Genomic DNA, 14,919 nt, shown 5'->3' on the forward strand with positions numbered 1-14,919 from the left:
GGATCCCAAAGCACCCATAGCTTGAGGAGGCAGGAGAGGAGGACCACCGAACAGGAGATGTAGCTTTAGATAGAGAAGCACCAAACTGCCATCTGACAAAGAGGGAGACAGTAAACAAATACTCCCATATCTCTGTCATCCCCCAGAGAGTCCACCTTCTGGTGCATCTCATTAGCTGAGCCCAACAGAAGGCCGAGAAAGACAAGGGAGCTGGGTAAGGCAGTCTGCAGTAATCAACATCCCTGAACCCAGGGGAGGAGAAAGAAGGAGGGCTGGTGTGAAAGTAAACTACAGAGCCCCTCTGGCCCAGTGGATTGACAGAGCTGCTTTATTTATGACAGATGCTGATAAATATTTGTGGAAAGAAAGGCAATAAGCTTCATAAAATGTTGAAAAATCACTCCAAATTATAAAATTAAGCAAGACTATTTCTAATAGCATAGTAGTTTGGAGGCTAGGTTTGGAATCAGACCCACCCCAGTTTGAATCTTGCTTTTATCACTTCCTGTGTGATTAAGGGCAGTTATTAAGTAAGTTTAGTTTCTTCCTGAAAGAAAGGGAAATAAGGTTAATAGCATCTTCATAAGCTACTTTTGAGGAATGAATGAGATGGTATATATAGTGTGCCTGATACAGAAAGAAATGCTGAAGAAATTTTAGCAAATAAATGATCAATACCAGTAGTTCTTAACTGGAGTTAATTTTGCTCCCTGCCCTGGAAACATTCTGCAGCATTAAGAGACATTTTTGGTTTTAACAATTGAGGAAGTGCTGTTGGCATCTAGTTGGTAGAAGCCAAGGAGCCTACTTACCATCTGTATGCCTAGGAGAACCCTCCACACAAGGAATTATCTGGCTCAAAATGTCAATAGTGCCAAGTTCAAGAAACACTGGTCTAGAAAGTTTTCATCTCACATCTTTATCCTTGTGCCTTTGTATTACTTGATACTTATTTTTGAGATCCATCATTACTCCTCCTTTTTTTATTTTGCTCTCAGTAAATTTGAGATTTCTGTCCTCCTCCTCTTCCCATAAAAACATGAGGTGTTATTATGTATGTAATACTTCAATACTCTGTAATATTTACCTTCCACTATGTTAAATGAATGAGTAAATAAATAAGAAAAAAATAGAAATTATTGTGATATGTTATAATCCAAGCTACAACTACTCAATATTAAAGCACTTGTGTCAATACATAGTATAGACTTGTAAAGCAAAACAATACAGAGCTATTTCTAGGGGCATTTCAAATTATCACGGGGCAATACATTGGAACCCATTGTATCTGCAGCTGTAATTTCTGGTGAGGCCCTAAAGCCACAATTCCTAACAGTAATGAATGTGAAATAGGTCAGTGAAATTAAACATTGATTCAAATAAGAACCACTCTTAAACATCTTTTGGTTTTACTTTTTTCTCTCTGTGTCCCCCGATCAGTCCCATTCTACCCAGAGTTGTTGCCCCTGGCAACAGTAGAATTTATTCTTGAGAAAATTGAGCTTATGAAAGTAGAATGACTCTTGACCTCAAGAAGGCTCTGGGTTTTCACTATTTGCTTCCTTTCCCCCAACCTCAAAGGAAGAGTAGTCCTCCCAGCTCTCCAGTTCACTTATTCATTCATCAAATATTTACTCCATTCCTTGGCTAAGGCAGAACAAGCATGATGGTCCCTGTCTTCATGAAACATGGGAACATTAATCAATTAAACAGACAGATTATTAAGTTCTGCTCGAGACCAGGGCCGTAAAATAAGCAGGAGTCATGACAAAAAAAAATTAAAGTTCTACTGAGGCAATCTGAACGAAAAGGAGACATTTAAGGTGAGGGAAGAAGGAAGCAAGTTTTTCCAAGTGCAAGGCAGGGGAAGAACCCTCCAGGAAAATGACTAGCATGTGCAAAGATCTGTAGGCAGAGAAGAATTGAACATGTTCAGGGAATAAACACTGGTGAATGAAGTTTCCTTGGTGAGAAGATGTGGGACAAAATCAGCTGGAGAAGAGAGAGCAGAGTCAGTGAGGATGTTCAAATTATTCTGAATGGAGTGGGAAATGGAATTATTTTCAACTGAGCATTGACCTAATTTTTTTTAACATTCAGTGTGCATTTTCTATGGGTTGAGAGCTGAATGTAATTTAAATTCTTTAACAGTTGAGGAGAAGTTACATTTATACAGTGCTGAAATTATTTCAGACCTTTGAAGGCAACTGTGAGGTTAATATGGCCCCCAGTCAAAATGAGTTTGACACCCCTGGGCTAGAGTGTTTTGACTGTAGATTGTGTAGCAGCAGCACTGTCCTCTATGTGCCAGTAGCAATTTCCTCTCTTCCCCCAGTTGTGACACAAGTTCAGCATTTGGCAGATGTTGGGAGTGGGGGTGTACAAAATCCTTCTTGGTTAAGAACCCCTGCCATATATATATGAAGAGAGAGAGAAAATTAAAACACCTCAAACTCTATTACCCAGTAATTATTACATTAATGTCCTCCAACCTCCTTTCTAAGTGTTTTTGTTTGTTTTTGTTTGTTTGTTTGTTTGTTTGTTTCAAAATACGGCTCTCACAGAGATCAACCACCTCAGAGCAATGGTCCTCTTCTTTCTCAGCTAGTGGGTACTCAACTCCACTCATCAATCACCCAGCAAAAGTAGTGATCCTAATTTGTGTGGTGTGGTTCTCCTGGGCACTGAACTAGATCTTGAAGGTAAAAGAGTGGGGTTGTGCAGCAGGCAGGTTAAGGAGCAAGTCAGTGTTTTCTGCCTCACGGCCCTCTCAGGGGTAAGTATTTCCTGCTCATCTCAGAAGCCCAAAGCTCTATCCAGTGACCCTGAAGTAGTACCACCTCCCAGTCAAGACTAGTGTCTCAGCAGTTCAGGGTCTTGGCCAGTGATGACATAGTTTTGGGACACAGAATAGTGCATCCTTTCTCTATATTAGCACTCTAAATGAGAGAATAGTGAGACAGAAAAGGATGGCTATGATTTACTTTTAGAAAAAAAATGATATAGCATAGTGAGCTAGCTTCAGATTCTTGATTCCAGAAGTGTGAATGTGACTAACATTGTGTCACTTAATAAGTGTTCATAAATGTTTGTTTATTCATTCAACATCTGAGATGTCAAGAGAGTGTTTTGAGCTCTCTTAATTTTTAACTGCCCCCCCCCCCCAGTCAAGGTTTCCACCTCTACCACCAGCAAATTCCATCAGCCAAAGTATTGCTGACTTATTCCATAAGCAAAAAATTTGGCACGGGCACCCCCCACAGCCCCAAGGGGACCCCCCAAAAAAAAAAAGAAAATGCATTTAGTGTATATCATACCTCCTCTGTCCCTATGGAGTTTAAAGTATAGCAGGAGGAGAAAGAAACCAAAGAATTATACAAATAAAGGTTTAATGACAACTGTGACTATCACTTTGAAGGGGTGTTCAGTACCTATTAAGGAGATTAAAGAGATTTGAACTAGTTCTGGATTGGGGAAAGTAGAAAATTGCTCAGTGGGTATGAAGGCTGTTCAGTGAAACAGGTGGAGAAGGCACAGATGAGGAGAGCACTCTAGGCAGGGAGTACAGCCTGTTGAAAGGCTCAGCAAACAAGCTTACTTTATCTCCAGAGACCCAGCAGTGTGTGTCTTACAGGTATGTGTGTGTATGCACAAATGTACATATGTGTTTTAACCTGGCATCACTGGCTGCTGCCCACACTCCATAATACTAGGTTATAATCAAAATTCGTGTGTCCTGTAGTGAATTCATGTTTAATTTTCATTCATATACACCATATTTTGCCATGTATAATGTGCAGTTTTTGCCCAAATTTTTTTAGGGGAAAATAAGGATGTGCATTATACATGGGTAGTACTAATTCAGTATCTATATAAATGTTTTTAATTGTTTATTTATGCTTATGCATTAAAAGTGTAACTCCAGAAAACATACATGAGCATTATACATGGCAAAATACAGTATTATGTGCCTACACAGAATAGATTTTTGCTGTTTAGCTCAGCTTTGTAAGGCAAATTTTCCAATCTGATTCTTTGTCTTTATGAAAATCATACAGGGCAGAAATCATAAAATAATATGTCAACACAAACACAGTGAGATAGAAGAGTGATATGTACAGGATTGTGTTCAACAAAACAAATAATTATAAAGAGAAAAAATCAGAATCCAGAAACATGTAGACAGAAAAGATGGTCAAAACTAGAAGTACTATGACATATTGGAAAGAACATAAATTTTGAGATCTGAACTAGCTGCATTCAACTCTCAGCTTCACGTTCTATGTAGCCCTAAACAAATTGTTTCATTTGTCTTAATCTGTTTTCTTATCTGTGAAATGGGGTAATGACACCTACCTCATGGGATTAATGTGGGGAGTCAGGATGATTTATGAAAATCACTGGTACATTGTTGTGCTAAATAGTGGTAGCTGCCATTATAATATGTATGGTTCATATTATAAAGTTATAACAGCTATATTTAATCACTGAACCACAGATTTCACAGAGGTTCTTGGCATTCATAGCAAAACAAGAAAGTTAGAAGATTGATAGTGTTAATGAAGTAAAAGCATATAAATTCCTCTTAAGACAAAATTATCCTGGTAGTTAGGCATGCAAGAGATGTTTTACCCCAGTCTTCATTGAGGCCTCCCCAAACAATATAGTAGACAATATCTTTAAAGTCATCCCTGTAGCAAATAATATAAATTCTATGCATTTATTTCTCTTTTAATCTTTCAGAGTAAGAATCTTATAGCCAAAGAGCAGTTTTTAGTAGGAATTATTTTTAATTTAGCATTATATCTCTGCCAAAAATTCTTGTGTTTTGTAGCACTTACTATGACGATCATATTTTTTTTATTTTATAAGCATACATTTAAATAGTGTTTATGAAGCACTCTCTTAGACCTCTAAGAAAATCTTAGAGATATGTGTTATAATGTCATCTTACAGATGAGGAAATTGAGATTCAAAGTTTGAGTTAGTCATAGAAATGGATCAAGACCTGGACCAAGGACCGTTTAACTTGTTCTGCTTCATCCTACTCCAGCCCAGCCTGCCACCTTAACAAATATGGCTCGTATGTGTGCTCCCCCTGACTGGGAAATAAATAAAGAACTTTGTATAAAAACAGAATGAAGGAAAATTAAAGTGGGAGCTCTTGATGTAAAACTGTTTTATTACTAAGACATCAAGATATAAGTTTTCTGAGAGCAATATCCTAATCTTTTTGTTGTTGTTTTTCTGGTTTATTCCAAATCATTTACCTAAAATGACATAGATAAAAAGGATATCAAGAAACACATGCAGCAAGACATGGCAGTGCAATGTATACACCAAATTGCACAAATGGCTGTTTTGAACTCTTCAGCCTTCAAAGCAAGCAATAATAAGTGAACCCATTTGTATTAACAAGGAATATGCAAAACTGCAATTTATAACTTTAATGTAATTCTATATTTAATTAGATTAACTCTTGTCCAGTAAGCACACTCAAATTTAGCTGATATTTAAACATCTTCTCAGTTAATATAATTTTTGTTTTTCTACATGATTCTGAGTGAAAGTATAGTAAATTAGCCATGCTATGTATATTAAAGTAAGTCATTAGTGCCTTCTAAGGAAAAGGCACCCCTGAATCTTCTAAGCAGTTTCACTTTGGATAAAACCTTAATATTCTATTTCAACATTTTTTCACTTAAAAGAATGGTGGTGGTGATGATGAGGAGAAGGGTGATTATCAAGAGCTATGAAGGGTCTGAGATTTTACTCTACTTGCAAGCTAATAAGTTAACTTGCCAGAGATTCATTCATGCATGCTGGCAGATGACACAAAACTCTTGTATCAATGAAGAAGGACTTTCTTACTAATGGCACATCAGGGGGCATGTGCTTCCTGTTGACACAAGTTCTTCTTGGTTCCCAAGTCTCATGGGGATGACATGGAGGTATCCTGGTAAATACTGATTATTCAGTGGTTCTGTGTTGTAGTTGAGGCACCCTGAGTTTAGGAAACACCAAACATTGCTGCTAGCAAATCTGCCCAATTTTTATCCTGCAGGGAGACAGTCTCATTATTATCCTCATCAGGAAACAAATCTTGCCTCTGCCCTGCAGAGAAACCCTACTTCTATCTTCTAAAATATAAACATCCTTGAAAGGATAGTCAAGAACAAAGGCTGTCTGGAGAATTGTAGAAACAACACGAGGAGTCACTTCCCAAAAATAATGGTGGGTAACATTTATTGAGCTCCTATTTCCCAGACATTGAGTCAAGCCCTTTTTATACATAGTCTCATTTGCACCTGAATATTTCCCATAGAAGAAGCAAGTTGCTATATAAAAATATAAGGAATTTAGATTGGGTCTATAAAGGTATACTCTTTTTTTTCTTACCAAGATATCAAGGGTGAATCTTTCACCAGTGAACTTATTGGGAGGGGAGATGACAGAGCCCAGGTCTGAATGTAGGAAAGCTATCCAGAGATGGAGCACTTCACCAGTAGGTTCTACAGCCAACACTGGACAGATGAACCCTCATTTACAAAAGCAAGAGGCCTGAGTTAACTCTGGGAAACCAGCCCCTTTATCTGATGCTTTAAACATCCATTTAAGAAATGAATAACCTGCCAAAACACGGAAGTAATTGTTGTCAATAAGGGTGTAATATCTGTGAAGTACTTACTCTTTTCCTGAAGAATATGGGCCATTTAGAGACCTACAACTCAAGTGGGCTCTGCAGAGAGGAACCATTACAACAAGATACTGGAGACTGATAAGCAGCCAAAACCTGGATAAGTAGTTTTATCCATAGGGTAAGGCTAGCAGTGGCTGGTGGGGTTAATGCCAAATGTCTTCTGATGTCTAGAGAGACTCATGGCAGTGAATTCTCCATTAGCACCTGGAGATTCCTGTACTTTAAGATCCAGGTCATTCATTCATTCATTCAATAAATTCTTTTAGACTGTCTACCTTGTGTGAGATCTTTGTTCCTGGTTTGGTATAAATACAAGCCTGTTATTAGAATAAAAAGGTATTCATCCTACAAAGACCTATGTAGAAAGTCTAATGGGAGAATATAGGAAAAAGTAGCTAACACATTCCAGAGACATCAGGGGAAGGTTCACTTCAGTAACATGTGGACTGAGCTTTAAAAAAATGAATAAAAATTTGATACTCCTGTTTTAAGTTCTTTATTTCACTTATATCAATCTAAAATATTTAATTTGTTTAAAACTTGCTTATACATTATCTATTTCATGGTCTTTCTTGCTCACTTTTGTATTTATAGACTCAAGAATAGTGCCAGAAACACATTATTTGCTCAGTAATTACTGAATAAATGAATGAATGTAAACATTAAGTTTTGCTTGTATTCTTCCTGATGATGATATATATATATAACACAAATAAAAAGGATATGTACATATATATATATATATATATATATTTACTTTCCATCCCAAAAGATTCTTTTGTTATAAAAAAAAAACTTTCAGAAAAACTTTTAAATTTGCCTTTAAAGCAACATCTATCTTCTGTACAAGACAGGAGGAAAAGTGAAATGAGAGTTGATTGACTTGTTCATTCATTATTCATTAAATGCTTTTTGAGCATCTACTACATGCAAAGAGCTGGATGTGAGATGGTCACATAGAAGCCATGAACATGATCCTTATCCATAAGGAAATCAAATGTAGTCATGGGACATAGTTTGTAAACATACTATATAAGACAGAACAAAACAAAGAGGTATAACTGGGAAAATGTGGAGTTAAAAGTCAATTTCTTGGACATTCCCTGAAGAAAAACTCAGGACCTCAAATATTTCTTTTCCAGGAGGAAAATTTTTGAATTGGATAGTACAGATAAACTCCACACATTAATTTCCCCACAGCATTTCTCACCCCATCTTACTTTTATTTTCTCTTAAAATTAAGGAAGAATTATATGATTGATGAAATTGTAAATATAAGCATACTTACTATTTTAAGAAAAATACTGAGTTAGCTTAGAAATGTCCCAGGATAGTTAATTAATAGGTGATTAATAAAAACTAAATTAATGGGAATTAATGTTTTCACTAGCAATGGATAGTTTATCCAAAGAAATTCTGTTATATATCTTTTTGATTCCAGGATTCCCTACATTTATTTAAATTTTATTTTTTTCTTCAGCACTAAAGCATATGGTTTGTTAAGTAGTCTAGTTTATTCTCAAATATGCTGATCCTGAGTGGTTATAAAAAATTTCTGCAGGTAATTTAAGTTGAATCAGAAATGGTTTCCAATCAGAGTGAAATCATTTTTTTTAGTTTGAGCAAATGATGCCAGTATATAAAAGAGTTGTAATTATACCCATGCCTAGACTCTCTGCTACATGCCTTCTGCAGAAAAAAAATGTGATAGCTTTTAAGTATAGCATTTGTTTTCTTATGTAACTCCTTCATGGACTTTATCACTCCTTTTCTTAACTTGACCAAATGCAAACTGCTGCTATTCAGGAGATCAAGGAAAGAAAACTCTGAGGTTGCTTCTTAAAACCCAAAGAATTTAATATCTTCTCTGGAGAGTTCACTTTCCTGAACAAAACCTTATATAGCACCCCATATCTTATAGGGCCAACAAGTTCAGGCTTTTCGCCATGTGAAACATGACCATTATGTGGCCAGTGCCATCCTTGCCTTGCACTTAATCACTTAGAGTACCCCCCACCCCAACAGTGATTTCTGTACCCTTGTTTATGCTATTTCTGATACCTCAATGCCTGTCCCAACTTTCTTTATTTAACTGTATACTATTTCTTTTTTCAAAAAGCATCTCCTCTTTGCATTTTACAGGGAATCTCCCCCACCCTACAGGTTATGCTAAGCACTCCTCTGCACTCCATAATACCTGTGGTAGACAGATCATCTGTTGAAACCACCTACCCAGCTCTGTCTTGCCCAATAGATGAAAAGTTCCACAAGGGCCAAAATATGTTTTATTTATCGATGTGTCCTGATGTCTAGCAATTTGTGGGCACCCAATAAACATTTGTTGAATGAATAAATGAATGCATGAGGGCCCATGAGTCAGGAAAGACCTTAAAAAATACAATTCTAGGGCACAGAAAGACAATCCTGAGGCATACAGCTAACATAAAGATGAGAAAATGTATGTATTTGTTGAATCAGTGTCTATTGAGCACCCACGTGCTAGCATAGAAAGTGCAGTGATAAACAAGATAAATAAGGATCCTACTTCACAGAGCTTACTTCTAGGGCATAGGCCAAAATTTTTACCAAAAACAGGGGAAAAAACACAGTAAGTTCCATGAAGAAATAAACAACGCTAAGCTGATAAGAGGACAGTAGGGAAAATTTAGATTGCATGGTCTGAGTAGACCTCTTTGAGAAAATTTGGAGATGATAACTCAAGGATGAGCAGGGGAGCTAACCTTGCTAAGAGCTTGTGAGAAAGGATTCTAGTGCATGCACTGAGGTAGGGCAATGTTCAAGATTTTGAGGAAAAGGAGGTCTATCATTGTTATATAGAAGTGAGGTTGGGGAATTGAAGGGCCTGAGTTTAGGAGGAAGTTGGTCAGTAAAAAGGAAGGTGGTGCACTGTCCAGGTGGCTCATTTGGTTGGATTGTCATCCCTTACACCAAATGGTTGTGGGTTTGACCCCCAGTTGGGACACATATAGGAGGCAACCATTGGTGTTTTTCACATCGATGTTTCTCTCCCTCCCTCTCTCTCTCAAATCAATAAACATATCATTGGGTGAGGAGTAAATAAATAAATAAAAATGAGGGTGGCTGTGGATAACTGAGGCACAAGACTCAGACAGCTGCAGAGAAAGGATCCCTTTGAGCCCATAAGGTTATGGCTGGGAGATAAAAGTCTGAAGGAGAGCCTCCCACAGGCTAAGTATCAGCATCCATATCCAACAAACCAATGTGCAAGAGAAGGAAGATAGATTCTTGAAATTTCTTCACCTGAACTATTGAGACTAGAAGATTCATTAGGAAGGGCTCTTGAAATCTTTACCACTGTGACCCTGCTTTGTAAATACACACCACAGGTTTTCTAACCCACAAAAAATGTATCAGCAGAGCCCTAGGGAGCCACAGGTAGTGGTATAAAGGACATTGGAAATAATGTCAGCTCTATTTTCCTTTCTTTTTTTCCTTTCAGTTTTTAAACCAAGCTCTGGCCAGTTTTATTAAAGAAAAATTTTCATGATTTTCTTTTCACCAGTCTGTTCTGGCATGCTTCTAATGATACCAGAATCACCTGATCAATTGTAGCCAGTGTGCATACTCTGTAGTATTTTCCACACACTGGGCCCAATTCAATATTATCACCTAGTCTTGACCAACATAGCATAGTACTCTATTTCAGATTTCCTCAGGGTGGGACAGCTGTTGGCGAGGATGACCAGTTTGACTTTGTCTTGTCTGATCATCTTCTGAGTCTGCTTGTACCCCAGCACGTACTTGCCACTTTTTATAACAAGTTGGAGTCTAGAGTTGATCAACTCCAGTGACTTTTTCATCTTCTTAGTAGTCACCATCTTCTTGCCTTAGGTGCAGAATGAACCCCTACCAAGCACAGCTGCTTAGATGGCTGGGGAACCAGAAAGGAAGGATTTCCCATCGTATTTTTCATTATTGTTCAACAAAAATGCAATAGCAATAAAAACTAATCTCAATGATCACTTATGTCAGTGACTGACTGTGTCAAGCTACTCATAACACAATGGTTAACACATGGAGTTGAGTCAGACTCCCTGAGTTCAAATGATACCTCTTACACTTTCCAGCTGTGCCTAATCCAGTGCCTGGTGCCATGGACAGATACTGCTGCCACCTGATGAGGTACAGTTGTAACTAGCTGACTGATTGAAAGATCAGTTGGTTTCTTGATCAACTAATGGAATGTGATAGAAAGTTGAACAGATGTCTCTAGAGTGGTGCTTCTCACATGTAATTTTGTACACGAGTTGCATGAGGATCCTGTGAAAATGCAGATTCTGGTTCAGCAGGTTCCAGAACATAGAAAATAAGATTTTGCATTTCTAACAGACTCCTAGATAATGTTGTTGTTGGTCCATGGACCACACATACTTCTCATTGCAGAGCTTTAACCTGAGCTATCCAGTGAGGAAGCCACAAACCATATGGAGCTATTTCCTTTTTAAATTATTAATTTTTAAATTACAGTTGACATTCAATATTACATTAGTTTCAGGTGTATAGCATGTTGGTTAAACATTTGTATAACTTATAAAGTGATCCCCTCAATAAGTCTAGTACCCACGTGGCATCATAAATAGTTATTAGAATATTATTGACTGCATTCCCTTTGCTGTGTCTTACATCCCCAAAGGTAAAGGAATTAAAAACTACAAATTGGCAGTTACCAAGTAGCTACAGGTAACTCTTTAGATTTAAAACAATTACAATTAAAATTCAGTTTCTCATTCACACTAGTCACATTTCAAGTGTTAAATAGCCACATGTGACTATTGATTGTCCTTATATTGGAACGGCAGGTATGCAACCCTTCTATCGTCACAAAAAGTCCTATTTGGACTGCAATGCTACAGAATATTCAGTTAGTATAGAAAAATCTATTATAAGAGTCTCAAACACATTCATATCCTAGTTCATTGGCCTGAAAAAGAATATCTTTATCATCATCGGTTAGGTTACCCTAACTATATATCAAATAAATGAATCTTTGATTGAAATGGCAATATTGCACGGACAGTACTAATAAATATATTTAGGTACTTAGGATCCAACACATGTGCTTGAGACAAAAAGGCACTGTTTTTAAAATAACAAACCACAGAATTGCCATGATTCTAAAACCATCAGCACTTTTTTGAAGTGTTTTAATTAGACTCTGAAACCCATAGGAGGTGCATCTGCAAACCCAACAGTTTCTGGTGCTTTCTAGTCACAACTATGACTTTTCTCCACATATAGCTTTGTCAAGGACTAGACTTCCATGGATGCCCAGGTGTCTTAAGTCCACAGTCATTATCAACAGAGTAAGAAAATCATTTGATTATAGATAATATCCTTAAAACTCATTTTATCCAATCCTGTCATTTTACAGGTGGATAAACAAAGGCTCAAAGAGGAGCTGTGATGTGCAGTTAGGGTTAGTTAAAGGTGGTCTTAAGCACATGGTGGTATTCACTGAATTGATATGAATTGAATTGATTTTCTCCCTCCTGAATTATCTGAATGACACAATGAGTACTGAAAAATAACATTTTGTATTCTCTTTCTTTGCATTCTGTCAAAGTTATACATGGAGACATTAGACTCAGGAACAAATTGTCTGGAATGGAAATGAATAAGGCTATAACATTTATAAAGTAATTTCTTTTTCTATCAGTGGTACTATTCATTGTAGGAATTTAGAAAATACAATAAAAAATTTAACTCACCTATACCAGTCAGAGCTACTACTATAAATTTGGTGATTAAGTAGCCTTCTTATTTTTCTGTGTGATTTCTATGATCCATAAAAATGGATCATATACACTTTTTCAAGATTATCAACATTTTTCGAAGTACTAAGATTCTAAATCATTTGTAGTGGCTAAAGTAATATTCCATTGTATGGTAATGTCAAAATGTATCCATTTGGATCACAGTTGCTCAACATTTACAGTGCTATTTTATTTTATTTATCATAATCGACCTTGTGATGAGTGTCATTGTAGGAGAAATTGACATAATCTTCTATAGGATAAATTCACAAAATTAGAACTGTTCAGCCAAATTTTAAAAAGATTTTAAGGCTTCAGTTGTAAGTTTTTAAATTTACTTCCAGAAAGCTTATACTCACTCTGGCCTGTATAGCTCATTTGGTTGGAATGTTGTCCCATAAACTGAAAGTTCACAATTCCCATCAGGGCACATGCCTACATTGCAGGTTCAGTCCCTAGGCAGGGCATGTAGGAAAGACAATCAAATGATGTTTCTCACTCAATGTTTCTCGATCTCTCTCTCTACCCCCTCTCTGAAATCAATAAGCATGTCCTTGGATAAGGATTTTTTTAAAAGCTTGCACTCATGTATCCAAGATAAAACAAATAAAAGTAAACTCCTTGAGCATATGGCTATTTTATTCAAGACACTATTTACAGAGCTCAGAATGGTATCTAAAACATAGAAGGCCCTCAATAAATAGTTATTAGACCCTAGTACAAAATGATGCTTCATAAAGTTTATTACAATTATTGCTTTCTTTAAGTTGTTATAATTCTCATTACACACACACATTCACACTACACGGGCAATATTTTTATAGTTTTATTTAGAATTATGTCTAAGGATAAACATAAAACTTCTGAAAAATTCCAACATAATCTCTTTTATATTCTCACATGGATCTCTTCCTTTGTTGTATATCTCTGAGACACATTCAGTGTGGAACTGGTTGCTGCCTTTTTTCTTTTTTTTTTTTTGGCCAGTGTATTTTCCTTGCTATCATTTGATGTCTGTTCAGTCTCAAAGAATACAACCCTGGGGGCAAATGAGTCTAAGCAAAATACTATTGAGTTTATGAACAATGAAGAGAATAATAACAATTATGTCATCTCCAACATAAGTGCTTTTTAGAGGGTCTGCTGCTTGGACTCACATACTCTTCCCCTTTTGGTGGAGGGAATATATTGGGGTTATTAAAAACATTGGCTTTAGGTTGGAACTTGGAGTCTGCTGACCTGGTTCTGGTCTCTCTGTCTTGTTTTCCTCAGTTGTAATGGCCGTGCCTACTTCTAAGCATTGTCAAGACATCCCCTGAGATAGTGCAAGTAAAGCTCTTCATACCAAGTCTAGCTCAGAGTGAACACCCAGGAAACAATGGCCATTAATAACAGAACTTCATTACTAACAGTGATTGAAAACTAAATATGTATGCACTTTTATATTGTGTGGTTTTGCTTTATGGACTTGACATTTGCTTCCAAATTCTAAGAGATCAATGCATTAGATTTTGCTGAGTCTACGACTAGAAGAAAATTGGACCCAAAGTTGCATAACAAATGCTTCTGGCATGCCAGAGATCCAGAAAAATGTGGGAACTGGAACTTTGACCGAAGTGTCTCTATTCCCACTTCAAAGTGCCAGACTACTTCAGTGTTATCTTACTAATGTACTAGTGATGACAATGATCATCAGGATGCTGATGAAAGCTTCATCATAGCATAAAATAAGTGCTTGTTTTTGGCTAGGCAGTGTACATTCATATAGTACCTCATTTAATTTTCACAACAACCACAATGTAGGTGTTGCTATTCCCAGAAGCTGAGAGATTTTATTAATTGCTCCAGATCACACAGCTGGGAACTGTAGCATTCTATCAGTTTTATGTGGAGCCAAAACCTGTGCTTTTAACCACAATATTCTGCCCCGTAAAACCAACCATTTGGAAGCTAGTCCTTGCTCTCAGCAGAAATCAATGAGAACCTTTCTTCGGATCATTGAAATGACTCCCTAAGTACAGGATTGAATATGTAGCTATATCAGATGAATATTAGAATTTAAGGTCTGTTTCCTATCCGCAGTCCTATTTAAGATCAGTGAAAAATACCCTAAACCATTAGCCTTTCAAAGTTGAAGTTCAGTGGAATTTATCTTTAAAGTCTTCTTGGAAAAATATCTGAGTGAAATCCCACTTTTCTTTGTAAAAAGAGATTTATTTCGCCTGTATTCATTAGCTTTCTGGTTGAGCACACAGAGGAGCTAGACGCAGATTATTCAAACAAACAAGTCATCTGCTTGAAAGCACACTAATAACCTTATTATCTATGAGAGGCCCTGGCTGTAGGAAAGTCTCTTTAGCAACAAGTCATGTCATTGAACTAGGAGCTACAGCAGGGACTAAAGTATACATGCAGTAGCTTTGC

General features: G+C 36.9%; 1 protein-coding gene and 1 pseudogene across 2 annotated transcripts in view; one reads left to right on the forward strand and one right to left on the reverse strand.

Moving 5' to 3' along the window:
* Positions 1 to 14,919, forward strand: part of CADPS (calcium dependent secretion activator) — a 452,323-nt gene that overhangs the window by 65,476 nt on the left and 371,928 nt on the right. The gene's annotated exons all lie outside the window — the stretch shown is intronic.
* Positions 10,210 to 10,560, reverse strand: LOC119062419 (60S ribosomal protein L30-like; annotated as a pseudogene).

The sequence above is a fragment of the Artibeus jamaicensis genome, unplaced genomic scaffold, assembly GCF_021234435.1.
Source record: "Artibeus jamaicensis isolate MK-2021 breed Jamaican fruit bat unplaced genomic scaffold, CSHL_Jam_final contig_519, whole genome shotgun sequence".
NCBI lineage: Eukaryota > Metazoa > Chordata > Mammalia > Chiroptera > Phyllostomidae > Artibeus > Artibeus jamaicensis.